At 40.5% G+C, this 16,015-nt stretch overlaps 1 long non-coding RNA gene across 1 annotated transcript in view; it reads left to right on the forward strand.

The window, feature by feature from the left end:
• The window catches only part of LOC132097495 (uncharacterized), an 11,057-nt gene extending 5,449 nt beyond the window's left edge, over window positions 1-5,608 (forward strand). The window contains exons 2-4 of the long non-coding RNA XR_009422745.1: window positions 1-205; window positions 396-523; window positions 5,438-5,608. The exon at window positions 1-205 is cut by the window's left edge and continues 58 nt beyond it. This is a non-coding gene — a long non-coding RNA (uncharacterized LOC132097495). The remainder of the gene's footprint in view (window positions 206-395; window positions 524-5,437) is intronic.
• The last annotated feature ends 10,407 nt before the right edge of the window (window positions 5,609-16,015 follow it).

A 16,015-nucleotide genomic window follows, 5' to 3' on the forward strand; every position in this document is an offset into this window, starting at 1 on the left:
TATGGCAGGATTGGACTCTGGGAGAGGCGCCACTCGCCACAGTTCCTGCAGAGTGCATGTTGATGCAGACCATTATCTCGTCTTCAACCCTAGACCCAGCAGATCGTCACACACATCATGCAGTGCTGCTCGTCTGCTTTTTGGCACGTCTCACAGAAAGAGGCCACCCCCACCTTTCCCCCTCTTTACGGTCCCAGCGAGCAGTGTAAGTGTGTATTTGTGTATGCCTTTCCTGTTCCCTGCTTTTCTGCCAGTAGGTCCATTTTAACCCTCATCAGAGAGGCTGACTGTGAAAAAGAGGGGGGTTTAGAGTGTTAACCACATGAAAAAACAAAGGGCTTAGGCAAATCAGATAGCTTCAACAACAACAAACACACATCCACTAATCTGCTTAGGGAAATTAATGAACAGGAGAAGAGAACACCACAACATCTGCATCTCTCGCTCCTGGATGGAAGAAGGAATGGAAGAATAACGATCCAGCGACTGCTGGGAGGAGTTAGTGCAGTGGATCAGGCAGAAGGTGAGAACACTGCTGTTTGTGTGCTTGCGTGTGTGGAGGGTGGGATTAGTGGCAAGCTCCCACCAGAATCAAACAGGACTCTGCCAAAGGCATCTCTTCCCTCCCTGCCCAAACTTCAAAAACTCCACCCTAAGCTGAAAGTAGGTGTCTGTAATCCACTCTGTGGAGGAAAATCTATGCGGCAGGCGCGCTACTCATTCTTTCATCCTTGTGCTTGTTCGGTCTTGCTCACTTTTCTTATTCTCACTCTCCTGCATTTCCTGGGAACATAAACTTTTGCACTGTGCCCTCTCTGGGATCTCAGTGCTTATTGCTCTGATGATTTAATTATGCAATGCTTGGCACTGTACGTTCTAGAGACTGAAAAATGAGCAGAACTCATGTCATTCATTAAAATATCACTATTTTAATAGCTGCCATCATGGCTACCTCAATTTAAAGATGTTTAGGCATTAATATGTTTTGCTGCAAAATATTTTATTTAAATGGTAATATTTCATACTGTTATAAGTGCACAAAAGTTTTGGAGATGGTAGCGTATACTTATTTATTCATCCACATTGTGTATATTTCTCCAGTTTAAATGAAATGGTTTTTCAAAAATATGAAAATCCTGTTATCATTTACATCCTCAATATGTTTCACTGTATGACTATCTTTCTTCTGAACAATGTTTTTTTGACCACACAGTGAAAGTCAAAGTATCCTCTTTTGTGTTCCACAGAAAAAAATAAAGTTTTGGAATGACATGAGGGTGAGTAAATGATGTTAAAAATGTAATTTTGGTGTAAAATATCCCTTTAGAAGTAAAGAAATATGATAATTAGTGCTGTCAAACAATTAATCGCAATTAATCACATTCAAAATAAAAGTTAATAAATAATGCAAAATAATGAATGCGTGTTTACTGTGTATATTTATTATGTAAATATAAGTAAATACACACACATACATGTATATATAAAAAATACATGTAAATATAAATATTTTTATATATATAAACAAAACCTTTTTCTTAAATATATGCATGCATGTGTGTGTGTGTATCTATATATACATAATAAATAAATACAGTACACGTGCATACATTATGTAAACAAAAACTTTTATTTTGGGTGCGATTAATCTTGATTTTTGACTAATGATAATATATTCCAAAAACTATAGGTGGCTGAATAACAATATACAGGTGTATCGAAGGTAAATTAGAATGTCGTGGAAAAGTAAATTTATTTCAGTAATTAAACTCAAATTGTGAAACTAGTGTATTAAATAAATTCAATGCACACAGACTGAAGTATTTTAAGTCTTTGGTTCTTTTAAATGTGATAATTTTGGCTCACATTTAACAAAAACCCACCAATCGTTTTCATACCTTTTATGGACCTTTACACTTGGCAATCTATGGGACAGTCTCAAGCTCCCAGTTTTCATCCAAAATATCATAAATTGTGTTCCGAAGACGAACGTCTAAGGTTACGTATGTAACCCTGGTTCCTCGAAGGAACGAGATGCTGCGTCAAGAACTAATGGGGAACGCATCCAGCATGACGTCTCTGAATAACGTGTATAATCAGTCCAATGGAAGGGCGAGACGTCATAGGCGGGTGACGTCAGAGACCAGGAAGCATAAAAGCATGAGCGGCGAAGCCGGTAATCAGCCTCAAAGGGTGAAGCAAGCGCCAGCCAGAGATGCCGGAAGTGTGGCACTGCGACGCAGCGTTTCGTTCCTTCGAGGAACCAGGGTTACATACTTAACCTTAGACGTTCCTCTTCAGGAACTCGAGAATGAATGGGGAACGAGAATGCCCACGCCGCCAGACTTTCAAATCTATGCCTAGTGTGGAAGAGCACAGCTAAAGCAAGAGAAGGAGAAGGAGCCTGACAGAAATCGGGGACAACCCGTCCAATGGCCAAACTTCAGAAGGAGTGAGTCTTGACCCCCAGGAGAGGGGAGATCAGAGGACTCGAGGCTTAGGATAGCATCCTGATCACACTTAGCATAAGCTTCTTCTGGCCGGAGGCCTTAGCCTCAGCGCACCATGGAGGAAACATGTAACCAGAGGGTTTCTGCCCACTGACTGGCCACCGAGAGGGGCGTCCAGAATGGGGCTACTAACAGCAGCTGGACTCCGTCCCGGCGCACTCTCTCCAGAACTCCTGAGAGCAGAGCAATCGGGGGAAAAATGTACAGATGAAGCCTCGGCCTTGTCTGTACCATGGCGTCCAGCCCCAGTGGAGCTGGATGAGTCAGAGGAAGCCAGAGGGGACAGTGCGATGTCTCTCGAGTCGCAAACAGATCCACCCGATTCTGGCCAACCTCTCCGACTCTGCTTCATCACCTCAGTGTGAAGCCGCCATTCCCCGGGCCTCGGCCCCTGCCTCTGCCTCAACAGGATGTCTGCTCCCATATTAAGATGCACAGGAATGTGAACTGCTCTGAGCGAGAGGAATTTGTCCTGGGCCCACACAAGGATCTGGTATGCTAGTTGTATAAACGGCGTGAGTGCAGACCTACTTGGTGGTGGATGTAAGAGACCACCGCTGTGTTGTCGGTGCGCACCAACACATGGTGACCTCTTAGATCTCGGAGAAAATAACAAAGTGCACGAAGCACGGCCAGCATCTCCAGGCAGTTGATGTACTTCACATAGTCATACTTCACATAGTCAGATAAATATGTCATTTTATTCCTTAGAATTAAATGTAATCAGCAACCAGACGAGTCAACACGGTCTGGTGTAGAAAAAACTCATATAAAAATGAAACAATGTAATACACGCGTTGCCTCGGCAGCGCACATGTCTTTCTTTTTTTTGTATATATATATATATATATATATATATATATTTTTTTTTTTTTATGCTACTCAGTCAACACAAACAACATTAATCCGCAGCGCTGGTTTCCAAGCCTCAAGAATGAGCACTAGATCTAGTGAACACGGGTGGAGATAGGATGAGCCATCTCCAACCCGTTCGCCAGATCATGTGCGATTCCCGCAATCGCGGTCGCCGCAGTGCCTCAGCAACAGCGCGACCGCAACTGCAAGATCGCATGCATGGACACACTCCTCGGAGCATGCCCGGCGAGAGAGCATGCAGCAGCAGCAGCGAGCTGTCTCAGAGGGCGAAGAAACCGCAGCACTGGTTTCCAAGTCTTGAGAACGAGCACTAGATCTAGTGAACACGAGTGGAGATAGGACAAGCCGTCTCCAACCCGTTCGCCAGATCATGTGCGATTCCCGCGGCAAGATCGCATGCACGGACACACTCCTCGGAGTGTACTTATCCAGAGTGAGCAAAAGGGCTGTTAAAATCACTCTGGACCCCTCACATCCAGCACACTCCCTCTTTGAACTGTTGCCATCTGGTCGACGCTACAGAGCACTGAGCACCAGAACGACCAGACATAGGAACAGTTTCTTCCCTCAGGCAATCCATCTTATGAACAGCTGATAATAACTGTGGGACACACTACACTATTTATATTTATATACACTACACTTTTTATCCAACACACATACTTAGCGTACACGTAAATCTTTTGCACATAATATACATGTACATACATGGAACACACTATACTAATTATATTTATATTTATATACACATACACTTATTTATCCAAACACACATACTTAGCGTACAGTTACAATTTTTCCACATAATATACATGTACATACATAAATGCTCTTTTTAATATACCTGCCATACATTGTCAATTTGTATATTGTCAATCCTTACCCACCTATTTGTATTTTTTTGTATTTTTTATTCCTTATTGTGTTTTTTGTTCTGTCGCTGTTATGTTGCACTGCGGAGCTCTGTCACGAAAACAAATTCCTCGTATGTGTGAACATATCTGGCAATAAAGCTCATTCTGATTCTGATTCTGATTCTGATTCTGAGCGTGCCCGGCGAGAGCGGAGCACTTAAAAGCGAGAAAAGCACAATCAGCCCCCCGAGAGCTGACTGCGCGAGCTCCACTCTTCATTAATGCTGCTTATGTTAATATTAGGCATAATATGCTTGTGTGACTGGTGCTTGTGCAACTGGCAAGCTCATCGACGCCTTTCCACATCAATCTCCTCAGAGGAAGACAGGCACCGCGTCGCGCCCTCTCATTGGGGAGAAAGTACCGCAAACGCGGGCTTCCGACCCCCGAGAGCGGGCGCCTGATCTGGTGGCTAAGAAAGAAGATAGGGACTTGCCCGTCTTACATTCCTTCCAGCAGATCCGAAAGCGAATCCTGCGAGCACAACCACCGCTCCGCCTCGGCGAAAGCGGGGCTGGCACCGCGAAAAAAACGCCAGTGAAAGCTCTCTCCTCAAAGAGAGCCTTCTGAGAGTGAAGCAAAGGCTCGCATCGCAGCCGTCAACTCCCTCAAGAGCTGACACTGCGTGCTTCACTCTCAAGCAGACAACACACAAGCTGCGTGTGTCCCTACCTTTTTTTTTTTTTTTTTGGCAGGGAAAACACAAAGCCTGAACGCTGCCTGCTCTCGCCCAAAACATCTCTTGATTGAAGCTTTGACGATGGAGTTTATCCGTGGACAAACGACACTAAATAAGACTCACAAACAGATAGCGACTGACACACACACACAGAGCGCTTGCTGAAGACACAAGGCTGATTACTTATTCTTCCTATTCTCTGACGTCACCCGCCTATGACGTCTCGCCCTTCCATTGGACTGATTATAAACGTTATTCAGAGACGTCACGCTGGACGCGTTCCCCATTCGTTCTCGACGCAGCTCGAGTTCCTGAAGAGGAACTGAGCTTTTGCAGTTTTGGAGCAACATGGGGGTAAGTGATTAATGACAAAAATTTTAATTTTGGGTGAACTAACCCTTTAATACATTAAATACTTACTTACTTTAATATTTTTAAATTCTATTCTTTTCACACAGGTCTGTCTCCGCTCATCTCATGGTTGTCCTCATTGAAAGTGTGCTGGATCTATGGCTTTTTTAATTGCTCTGTGTTTGAGCGGTGCTGAGGCTTACTGTCAGAGTGCAGATCAATCATCCTGTGCTCCTCTATTCCATGACTCCTATCCCACTTGATGGAATATATTTTAATTTTTTGCTCCCATTTCATTTTAAATTAAATGTTAAATAATATGATTTCAAAGATGGATTTTAAGGGTTATGAAGGAATTGAAGCTTTCCACAAAGGACAAGAGACATCTGCAGATAAATATGGCAAATAAAAACATTTCCTTTTTTAAGCATTTTTTATTTTATTTTTATTTTTTCAACCAAGTACAGAAGTAACAGAATCTCATTCGACACATTCTACATATTTTCATATTTCATCAAATTGCAACCTTGGCGTCATCACAGTCAGTCACAGTCATGTTTCATATTTATGTTGCATAGCCAGAGGATATTTATCCACAGGAGCACGGGGACCCGCAAATGCTCATGCTGAAAGAGCTGTTAACAGGGGCTACTTACTAATTGTCTCGTCCCATGGAAGAGCAAGCAAAACCTAAAGTGCTAATGTGTGTAATTATGCTGTAATTGCTGGTAATTATAGTTCTAAAGCTAGCACATCTCTCAGCAGCCTGCGGGCAGGTATATTCCATGCATCCCCAACTCTAGATCAAGAGCCTAGATAGGAAAAGGGATTAGTTTTCCACAGCAGCGTTCATGAAGAGTCTGGTACCTGCTCGTCAGATTTGTTGTGGTTTTTGTTCATTTTTCAGATGCGATTTCACACACTGAAAGCATAAACATGTAGCGAAAGCTCAGAAATGTTGAGGAACTTCTCCATGAGGGGAAACAGGTTAGCGCTGCAGCTCAGAAAAATCTCAACAAAAAAGTGCTTTTTGTGGCTATTTGTGTCATTTCTGTGTATGCATGTGCGTGTATGTCCGTATGATGGCTCTTTGTGTGTGTCCTCTGGTGTTTGGGAGCTAAACTGCCATGCTGTGCTAGTCTCATTAGTTAGCCCCCACTGGGGTGCTTCATGAAGACATATGGGCAGGGAGAGAGCCCTCTGCCAGACTGCATCCTCTGAGACTGTCAGCTAGTATCTCAGCCCAGCCTTATCCCTGCTTTAATTTACTCCAGTCCACCAGGCAAGCAGCAACCAACACCGGCCTCTAGGGTGCCTTCACTTCAGCCGCTGGTGACAAGGAATATGTAAAGGCCCAATCTCTCATCCGGCAGGGTGACATGACGCAGTTCCGCCTGGGAACACACCCCCGGAATCGTGCCATCTCTTACAGTCAGTCATCTAGTTGCCAGGCCCTCGCTGATCGCTCTACAGAGGACTTTTTATTAACATGTTGACTGGAGGAGCCATTAAAGTGGAAATGGTGAGACCGGGAGGATGTTCTTATTGATTTGCAGAGTAACAAAGCCAGAGTAGACTCATCCAGGAAGATTTTCTTCCTCTCCCCTCACTTGCTGCAGCTTTTTCTTGCACTCCCTCTCTTTCTCCTTATTTTTTTAAGAGCGACTTTGATATACTTATATGGAGTGAATCAAAAGTTATTTTTTCTCCTCCTCCTAAATCCAATTCACTCCTTATTTTCCTCAGTCTACTAATTTTCAGCAGGAATGTGCCGATGGGAGCCACTGTTGAAGGACTAAAGTAATTGCTATCAGCCTGTCATTAGACTCTGGGGGCTCCTCTCTTTTTCTCTATCTGTCTCTCTCTCGTTCCTTCTCACCCCACAGGGTTGAGCTTGGTCTTGCTTACAAATAAGACACTTAGGAGTGGAGAGGAATGCATTCCGTGATGGATTGGATTTTTTACGGTCAGAGCAGCTCTCCACTGCCTTTTCACTTGCTTTCTCATCCTCGCTACCATTCTCTCTCCTCTCAGTCCATCTCTCTCTCTCCGTGCCTTTTAGAGAATCATTTGCAATTTAATGCTCACCTGGGGTGAGCCCTGACAATAGCCTCCACCGTGAAATGCTCTCGGTCTTGGCCGCATGGCTAATGAAGTTGATGTTGAGCTATTTAGGTCATTGTCCCTCTACAATAACTACTTAATGCAGCTCAGAGGGAATGGATTGTTGGAGCGGGTAAAGATTCTATTAAGTCCTTTCAAAAGCCTCCCCATTCCTCTGTCCCTGGAATACTGGACAGACTATTTCCAGGGTTGAATTTCACTTTGGGAAAGGTCTGTCATTAAAGACTAGTAGTAGTAAGGAACAGTGCTATTTCAGGAGATCAGAGTGATGCACTCAATATATAATTTATCACATTTAAAAATGTGCAATATTTATAATTGGGCGATAAAAAAAATATTGCCGTTAATCTATTTTCAAAGTTGGGTTGGGAGCTGGGTCTATACTACGTGAGCTATGATGACTTTCACCTTGATATTTTAGCGTGTATGTATACCTAGCCGAATCTGTAGGGGGCGAGAACGAGTCTTTAAACCTTTGTGTATGCGTACTGTGAAATTACCACATCAAACGTGACGTGCTAACATGGATGCAGCTAAGAATTCACCGGGTTTGCTTCAGGGAATTTTTTTATTTTTTTTAAGAAGCTTCCCAATGGAAACCTCGACAAGACGCGTGCCTGTTTCACACATAATCCGTCTGCAGTGTGTATGCAGTCCGTGTGCGTTTCATATGTGGTGCTGAAGCAGCACGGACTCATACTCATTGTGCTTTCAAACAGGACGCGTTTGCAGTCCGCTACTCGGTACGTAAACGATCGCTGCACTGCTGCAGACGCAACGCTCCTAGAACGCACTGACGGACCGCAACCGAGTGAACGCTGGAATCCGTTAACATGGGTGCATAAAAAAATACGAAACACATACGCACTGCAGACGGATTATGTGTGAAACAGGTGTAAGGTTGTTTGCACCTTGTGCAATGTGGAATTCATTTACAGCTTTCTCAAGCAGTTTGTGATGCATTTTGGAAACAGGAGATGAGCCCCTGGTCTAATGCCTGGCTTGAGAAATCTGTTTTCAAAGACTTAACATTACTTTTAGTCATTATTTTATTTAGGTAGCATACATATTCTGAATGCCTTTGGCAGAATTCAAATGAGCCATTTTAATCTAGATTAATCTAGATTAATTCCAAGATAACAGTGAGATTAATCTAGATTAAAAAAAAATAATCTATGCCCACCACTAATATATATACAGTACAGACCAAAATTTGGAGACACCTTCTCATTCAAAGAGTTTTCTTTATTTTCATGACTATGAAAATTGTAGAGTCACACTGAAGGCATCAAGGGCTATTTGACCAAGAAGGAGAGTGATGGGGTGCTGCGCCAGATGACCTGGCCTCCACAGTCACCGGACCTGAACCCAATCGAGATGGTTTAGGGGTGAGCTGGAAGGCAGACTGAAGGCAAAAGGGCCAACAAGTGCTAAGCATCTCTCGGGGAACTCCTTCAAGACTGTTGGAAGACCATTTCAGGTGACTACCTCTTGAAGCTCATCAAGAGAATTCCAAGAGTGTGCAAAGCAGTAATCAAAGTAAAAGGTGGCTACTTTGAAGAACCTAGAATATGACATATTTTCAGTTCTTTCACACTTTTTTGTTATGTATATAATGCCATATATAATTCCACATGTGTTAATTCATAGTTTTGATGCCTTCAGTGTGAATCTACAATTTTTTTTCATGAAAGTAAAGAAAAGTCTTTGAATGAGAAGCTGTGTCCAAACTTTTGGTCTGTACTGTATATATATATATATATATATATACATATATATATATATATATATATATATATATATATATATATATATATATATATATATATATATACACAAATGTATTTTTTTATAAAGGTATCTACATGAATAAATGTAAATGTTTTTGTGGTCATTCAATAAAGGGGATTCACATACAATAAAATAAAACACAGTGGCCACAAAACGATTTGAAAGTTTTCCATTTGCGGAAAAGAAAATGTCTAGCTCTTTTGAATAATGGGAACATGTTTCACTATTTATATATATATATATATATATATATATATATATATATATATATATATATATAAACAATGAACTGGAGTTAACTGACATAAATGACAAGTTGTGAGGCTTGTGAAGGACAAGTGTTTGTCTCTGTGTGTGTGTGTGTGTGTATGTGATTGGGGAGGTCTCCGTTGGATAGCACACGCTATGAATACTGTGTTGTTGTGCTTGTTTTTTAGCAAGCTGTTGGAGTTTTTAAACAAGCCAATATGGTAGAAGCTACTGAGTGAGAGAAAGAGAAAGAGAGAAGGGGAGAAAGAGCTTGCGGGGTTAAGGGGGGCAAGCAGGACTGGGACAGCACCCAGGCAGTACAGAGGGATTGAGGAAGGGAGCTCTTAAGCCTCCTTTCAGAAGCAGAGAAAGCCCTCCATCTGGCCGTGTCTTTACCGGGCCCAGCCTCAGCTCCACTCCCTGCAGGCTCACTGGCTCCTCTCAAGCAAAAGTAACTGCATCAATAGTGTAGAGCCTTTGCCACTCGAGAGTATTACATTTCTTTTCATGCTTGACTTAATCAAAAGTGGGGAAGTGAAATTCACACCTTTTTGATGTTATTTTTCTCCCAGCAGACGGAGAAGGACCATCTTAACCCATTTGATCTTCACAAGCACCCCACTAAACGGCCCAATATGCCCAACAGACGGAAGCAGGCTGGCTGCCAGTAGCCAGGTTTAGAATACTGGTCAGCCTTAGAGTGACCCATGTGGAGGAGCAGTCACCTCAAAGAACAGTCCAGAAGGTTCCCAAAGCCACATAAAACTGGGCCAAGCTCCTGACTGATGACACAACATCCCTCTGTCAGGGAGCATTTCTTGATCACAAGCAAATACACAAATTAGGGAAAATGTAGGAATGTACAATATTAAATTCTGGTCGGTACTGCTTAGCCGATAATTATTTCTACATTATTGGCGATAACTGATGCATGGTCAGTATCGAAATTCAATACCTAATTTGTCTAAACAGATAATAATAATACTAATAATAATAATAATCTATTGTCTAAATAGACTGAAAAAAAACAGTAAAAACTAAAATCAATAATTTTAAATAATTGTTTAGGCATTACAACATGAGCATTAAAAATGTATATTCATTTTGATAATTGCTATTACATATTATCTTATTAAATTACCCATTATATATATATATATATATATATATATATATATATATATATATATATATATATATATATATATATATATATATATATATATATATATATATATATATATATATATATATATATATATATATATATATATATATATATATATATATATATATATATATATATATATATATATATATATATATATATATATATCGGCTACTTTATTAGGTACACGTGTTCAATTGCTAGGTGATACAAATTGCTAATCAACCAATCACATGGCAGCAACTCAATGAATTTAGGTATCTAGATGTGGTGAAGACAAATTCCTGAAGATTAAACCGAGCATCAGAATGGGGAAGAAAGGCGATTTAAGTGAGTAATTCAAAAACTGCTGAAATACTGGGATTTTCTAGCATATCTCTAGTGTTTACAGAAAATGTTTAGAAAAAGAGAAAATATCCAGTGAGTGGCAGTTGTGTGGACAAAAATGCCTTGTTGATGTCAGAGGTCAGAGGAGAATGGGCAAACTCAACTCAACTCCAATAACCACTCGTTACGACCAAGATATGCAGAATAGCATCTCTGAACGCACAACACGTCGAACCCTGAAGCAGATGGGCTACAGCAGCAGAAGACCATGCTGGGTGCCACTCCTGTCAGCTAAGAACAGACAATGGAGGCTACAATTTGTACAGGCACTGTTGCCTGGTCTGATGAGTCTTGATTTCTGCTGCGACATTCAGATGGTAAAGTCAGAATTTAGCGTAAAGAACATAAAAGCATGGATCCATCCTGCCTTGTCTCAAAGGTTCAGGCTACTGGTGGTGGTGTAATGGTGTGGGGGATATTTTCTTGGCACACTTTGGGCCGCTTAGTACCAATTGAGCATCGTTTAAACACCACAGCCTAACTGAGTATTTTTGCTGATCATGTCCATCACTACAGTGTACCCATCTTCTGATGGCTACTTCCGCCAGGATAATGCACAAAGCTCAAATCATCTCAGACAGGTTTCATGAACATGACAAAGAGTTCACTCCACAGTCACTAGATCAAAATCCAATAGAGCACCTTTGGGATGTGGTGGAATGGGAGATTTGCACCATTCAGCCGACAAATCTGCCGCAAAAGCGTGATGTTATTATGTCAAAATCTCTAAGGAATGTTTCCAACAACTTGTTGAATCTATGCCATGAAAAATTAAGGCAGTTCTGAAAGCAAAAGGGGGTCCAACGCCGTACTAGCAAGGTGTAGCTAATAACCACATTAAACTAACAATATATATATATATATATATATATATATATATATATATATATATATATATATATATATATACATACAAAAAATTCTACCAATATCTTATGCACCCTTAAAAAAAGGCCATCACAGTTTTGATGATTACATACACTCTTTCTTTGCAAATACTGTTTAGCATAAGGCAGTGTTTAGGTGAGGTATGTCAAGTATACATTGTGCTGTTTGGGATGGCCTGATCCCTACATGTGTGGGCTGTAATACATCAGGCTGTGTGGGTCTGGGATGCTGGTCTGCTCCTATCATGGAAGAGGTAGCTTCCAGTTGCTAGTGTAGCCTTTAGCTCACACAAGGCTTACAGAGAAGCCAGCATCTGATTGGGGCCTACCATTAGACCCTGCCCAGTGTGTCTGTGTAATATATATATATTTGTGAGTGTGTACGGGCGCTACTGGGCCCTGCCAAAATCTGTTTACACCTCTTAATGAAGCCTGAGCCAGCAGATTAGCTTTGCCCTTTCCCATTCTTCCCCATCACTGCAAGATACATATGCACACATGCTCCTCCTCGTAAAAACACACAGTTTAAAGCAGGCTTTATTTCCCAAGTCTCCTCATACGGACAACGGGTCATCCGTCCGACAGCTTTTTTTAACCCCTCCTCAGTTAACATTTCAGCTTTTGCTTTCGCAGTTGTTGGCGAGATACACGCAGAAACATGCCAAAAAATGTTGGCCTGCAATAATTAAATGCTTGTGCCTCTGCGGAAAACAACTTTTTTTGTCCCCTTCTGCCATTTCTGTCAAATTTAAATTACCTTTAGGAACGCGTCCGTTGCAGGGCAGGGGTGAAGAGGGGGTTCTGGTGAGTCACTTTGTGTTGGTCTGAAAAGAAGGGGCCCCTGTCAAGGGTGCCAAAGCCCCGCAGAGGAGCTTGTCTGGAATTGTGATGTCCCGACAGCTCCTCTCTGACAAGATACATAGTTTCCATTCACGGACATACGGCTTATTGGTTACTATAGTTTCCCTAATGCTCAACTGAAGGGGCTGCCTAATCTCCCCAGAATGCGTTAAAAGGGACCGATTTTTCGAGCCTTCAAAATCACATGTTGAGAGTCAAGGGAGCAGTAAGCACAAAGAGTGTCTCTTCTGGCTTTGATGTGCCATATTTGGGTTCGAGAGAAGGGAGAAAAGGGTAAGGAACGAAGTTGGCCCCAGGTTAGACAGAGGTTTACAATGGCTGTGGCTGAAGCAGGGGGTCAGCGGGACAAAAGAGAGAGTGGGAGAGAATGGGAGTGAGAGAGAGAGAGAGAGATTGCACACTAATACTACTCACACGCGAAGGGCTTAGAGCTCTCAGTAGAGCAGAGGTACATTAAACAAGATTACATCTGACTGAGCGTGTTTTCTTGCCCAACATGACACACACTTTCACTCTCTTTCTCTCTTTTTACACACACACACACACACACACACACACACACACACACACACACACACACACACACACACACACACACACACACACACACACACACTATTGCACTCACACAAACAAATTTTCTCATTCTATCTCATATGCACACACACAAAGGCTCTTAAACATCAACAACCAACTCTTTTCATCAGATTTTCAGAGGGTTACATAAAATAGTGCAACTGTTTGGATGGAAAGAATTTAGTAAAATTATTGTAGAGTACAGGTGTTTCTTCAGCTTCAAACACTTTTATGTCCCATGTGTTGATTTTTTAAAAAATGTTAACAATCAAGGTAAATATTCAATTTACAGAATATGTTTGTTGTGCGCTATTTTCCAAAGTATAATTTTGTTGAATTATGTAAAAGGTAAATATTTATAAATTATACTTAGAAAACATAAAATGCTAGTAATATATATATATATATATATATATATATATATATATATATATATATATATATATATATATATATATATATATATATATATATATATATACAGCAATATGACATTTTATTAAAATATATATATATATATATATACACACACACACACACACACACACACACCCACACACACATAAAATTACACTACAATGTTATTTATGTTGGAATTAATGTTGTGGTGGAAATGGTCACAACTTATAGAAAATATATAAAAAAAGTTCTAAATCTTTTAAAGTAAGTAGATAAGTAGCAATAGTTGGGAAAGTGTGACTGAAGAGAGGATGTTGTCTTAAAGTCAACGAGAACCAAAGTGTACTTGAAGAAACATCCCTAAAGTAATGAATCAAGTCAAAAACAACAATTGTTACTACTGAACATAACATCTCATTAAAGTCATCGGAATTCAGTACTGTAATCTCAGTGCTAACTTTTCACAGTCTTTGCTTTCTTTCTTCTTGATTCTTTCGTCTTTAAATTGTTTTGTTTTTTTCTGATTATCATAAGGAAACTGGGGATGATAGTGATGTCCAGCTGTCTCATATAGATCTTATGTTTATAAATGCAGAAACAACCTGTGAACATATGCTATATGTTGCCCCCTTGCGCTTCAACCCAAGTCTTCCACTTTAGATGTTGCATGTCTTCTTTAGTTACATATATTTTCCGCCCACATGCCATATTGTTTTAATCCACATAACACACACTCAGCCAGTAAATAGGCTTACTTGCTCTCAAAATTTCTCAGCAGCCAATGGGATGGCTTCCCTACTGATTGTGTGGTTTATGGCAGATTTTAAATCAATTAAGTATGTAATTTGTAACAACTGCTGGAGCTGGTTTAGACCCTAAACAATAGGGCTCGGATAACTGGCCTTTAGTTCGCTCTCAATGTGCTTACATTGGACTGAATTAGCTTGCACCAGACACAGAGCTTCAGTCATTTACTCAGCCCAAATCTGCTTATGCAAATAGTCCATGAATTCAGTTCAAAGCAGTGTCTTTAAAAGACATGCCCCCCTCCCGACCATCTCTCCACACAAGAGTTCCCCCCGAGGAGAAACTGACATGAGAAAAGTTAGAACACTTGTCCTCCACTCTCTCGCTCTCTTTCTCTATGTCTCTGTGCATGATCCAGCTATCTGTGCTCTGTGTGGGTATTGTTGAGTTGGTTTATATGTGAATGTGAAGTCCTTGTGACAGGGGTGAGATTACTCAGTCAATTGTGAGAGTGTGTGTGTGTGTGTGTGTGGGGGGGGGGGGGGTAAGTAGAGCCCAACCAAGTTCATGCCCCTGTTTGAGGGAGCAAATCAGAGAGAAAGAAAATGGGCAAAAGAAAGAAAGAACTAGAAGCACGAGGGTTCAGCATCCCCCCATACATTTGTTAAGGACCTGAAGTCTTTGTTCTCTTCATGGTGTGTTTAAATGGCCCTGTCATATTGATGCGACTGAAACGATATCTTCGACCAAAATAGCAGCTGTCTATTTTAAGGACAACTCAAAGCTTTATTGTTGCTTTTATTAGAAATGTTTGTTTGGATACATGCACATGTGGAATTAGAATGAGTTCTTGTAAGACATTCTGCTGTAGAGTACTAAATATGATTCAAAGTTATGACACAGTCAAGAGTTATGATGCCGTTATATTGATATAGACAATAAAGCTCCTTTTTTTTGTAAACAATAGTGGTTACCACTGGGTATTTATTATGAACTTTCCGATCCACTCTACATTTATTTCAGTAAGCTCATTTGTGCAATTACTAGCTTGAATGATTCAACTGCATATCCTAACCATTTTATATGGAAAAAAATACATTTTCTGTGTAAATTACATTTATAGATTACATTTATATTCAATGCAAAGACATATGCTTATGCAGATCAACTATTTAAATGTGAGAACTCATAAGAAGGAATAAAATGATCGATCACATGAAATGCACTCTCACTTTTGAAAAAAGAAAAGGAAAAAAAGAAGAAGATGGTGTTTAAATATACACACTCCTCAAAATTTGGGGGTATGATTTTAAATCTTTTTGACAGAAGACTCTCATGCTCATCAAGGCTGCTTTTATTTAATAGAAAATACAGTGCAAACCACAATAATGTAAAATATAATTTGCAAAATATTTTTACAAATATTAAAAGTTTGCTTTTTTAAATATTTTTCTTAAGTGCCAGGCTCCTTCAGATTTCACTCTAAAATGCTGAAG

The sequence above is a fragment of the Carassius carassius genome, chromosome 2, assembly GCF_963082965.1.
Source record: "Carassius carassius chromosome 2, fCarCar2.1, whole genome shotgun sequence".
In the NCBI taxonomy this organism is placed as follows: Eukaryota; Metazoa; Chordata; class Actinopteri; order Cypriniformes; family Cyprinidae; genus Carassius; species Carassius carassius.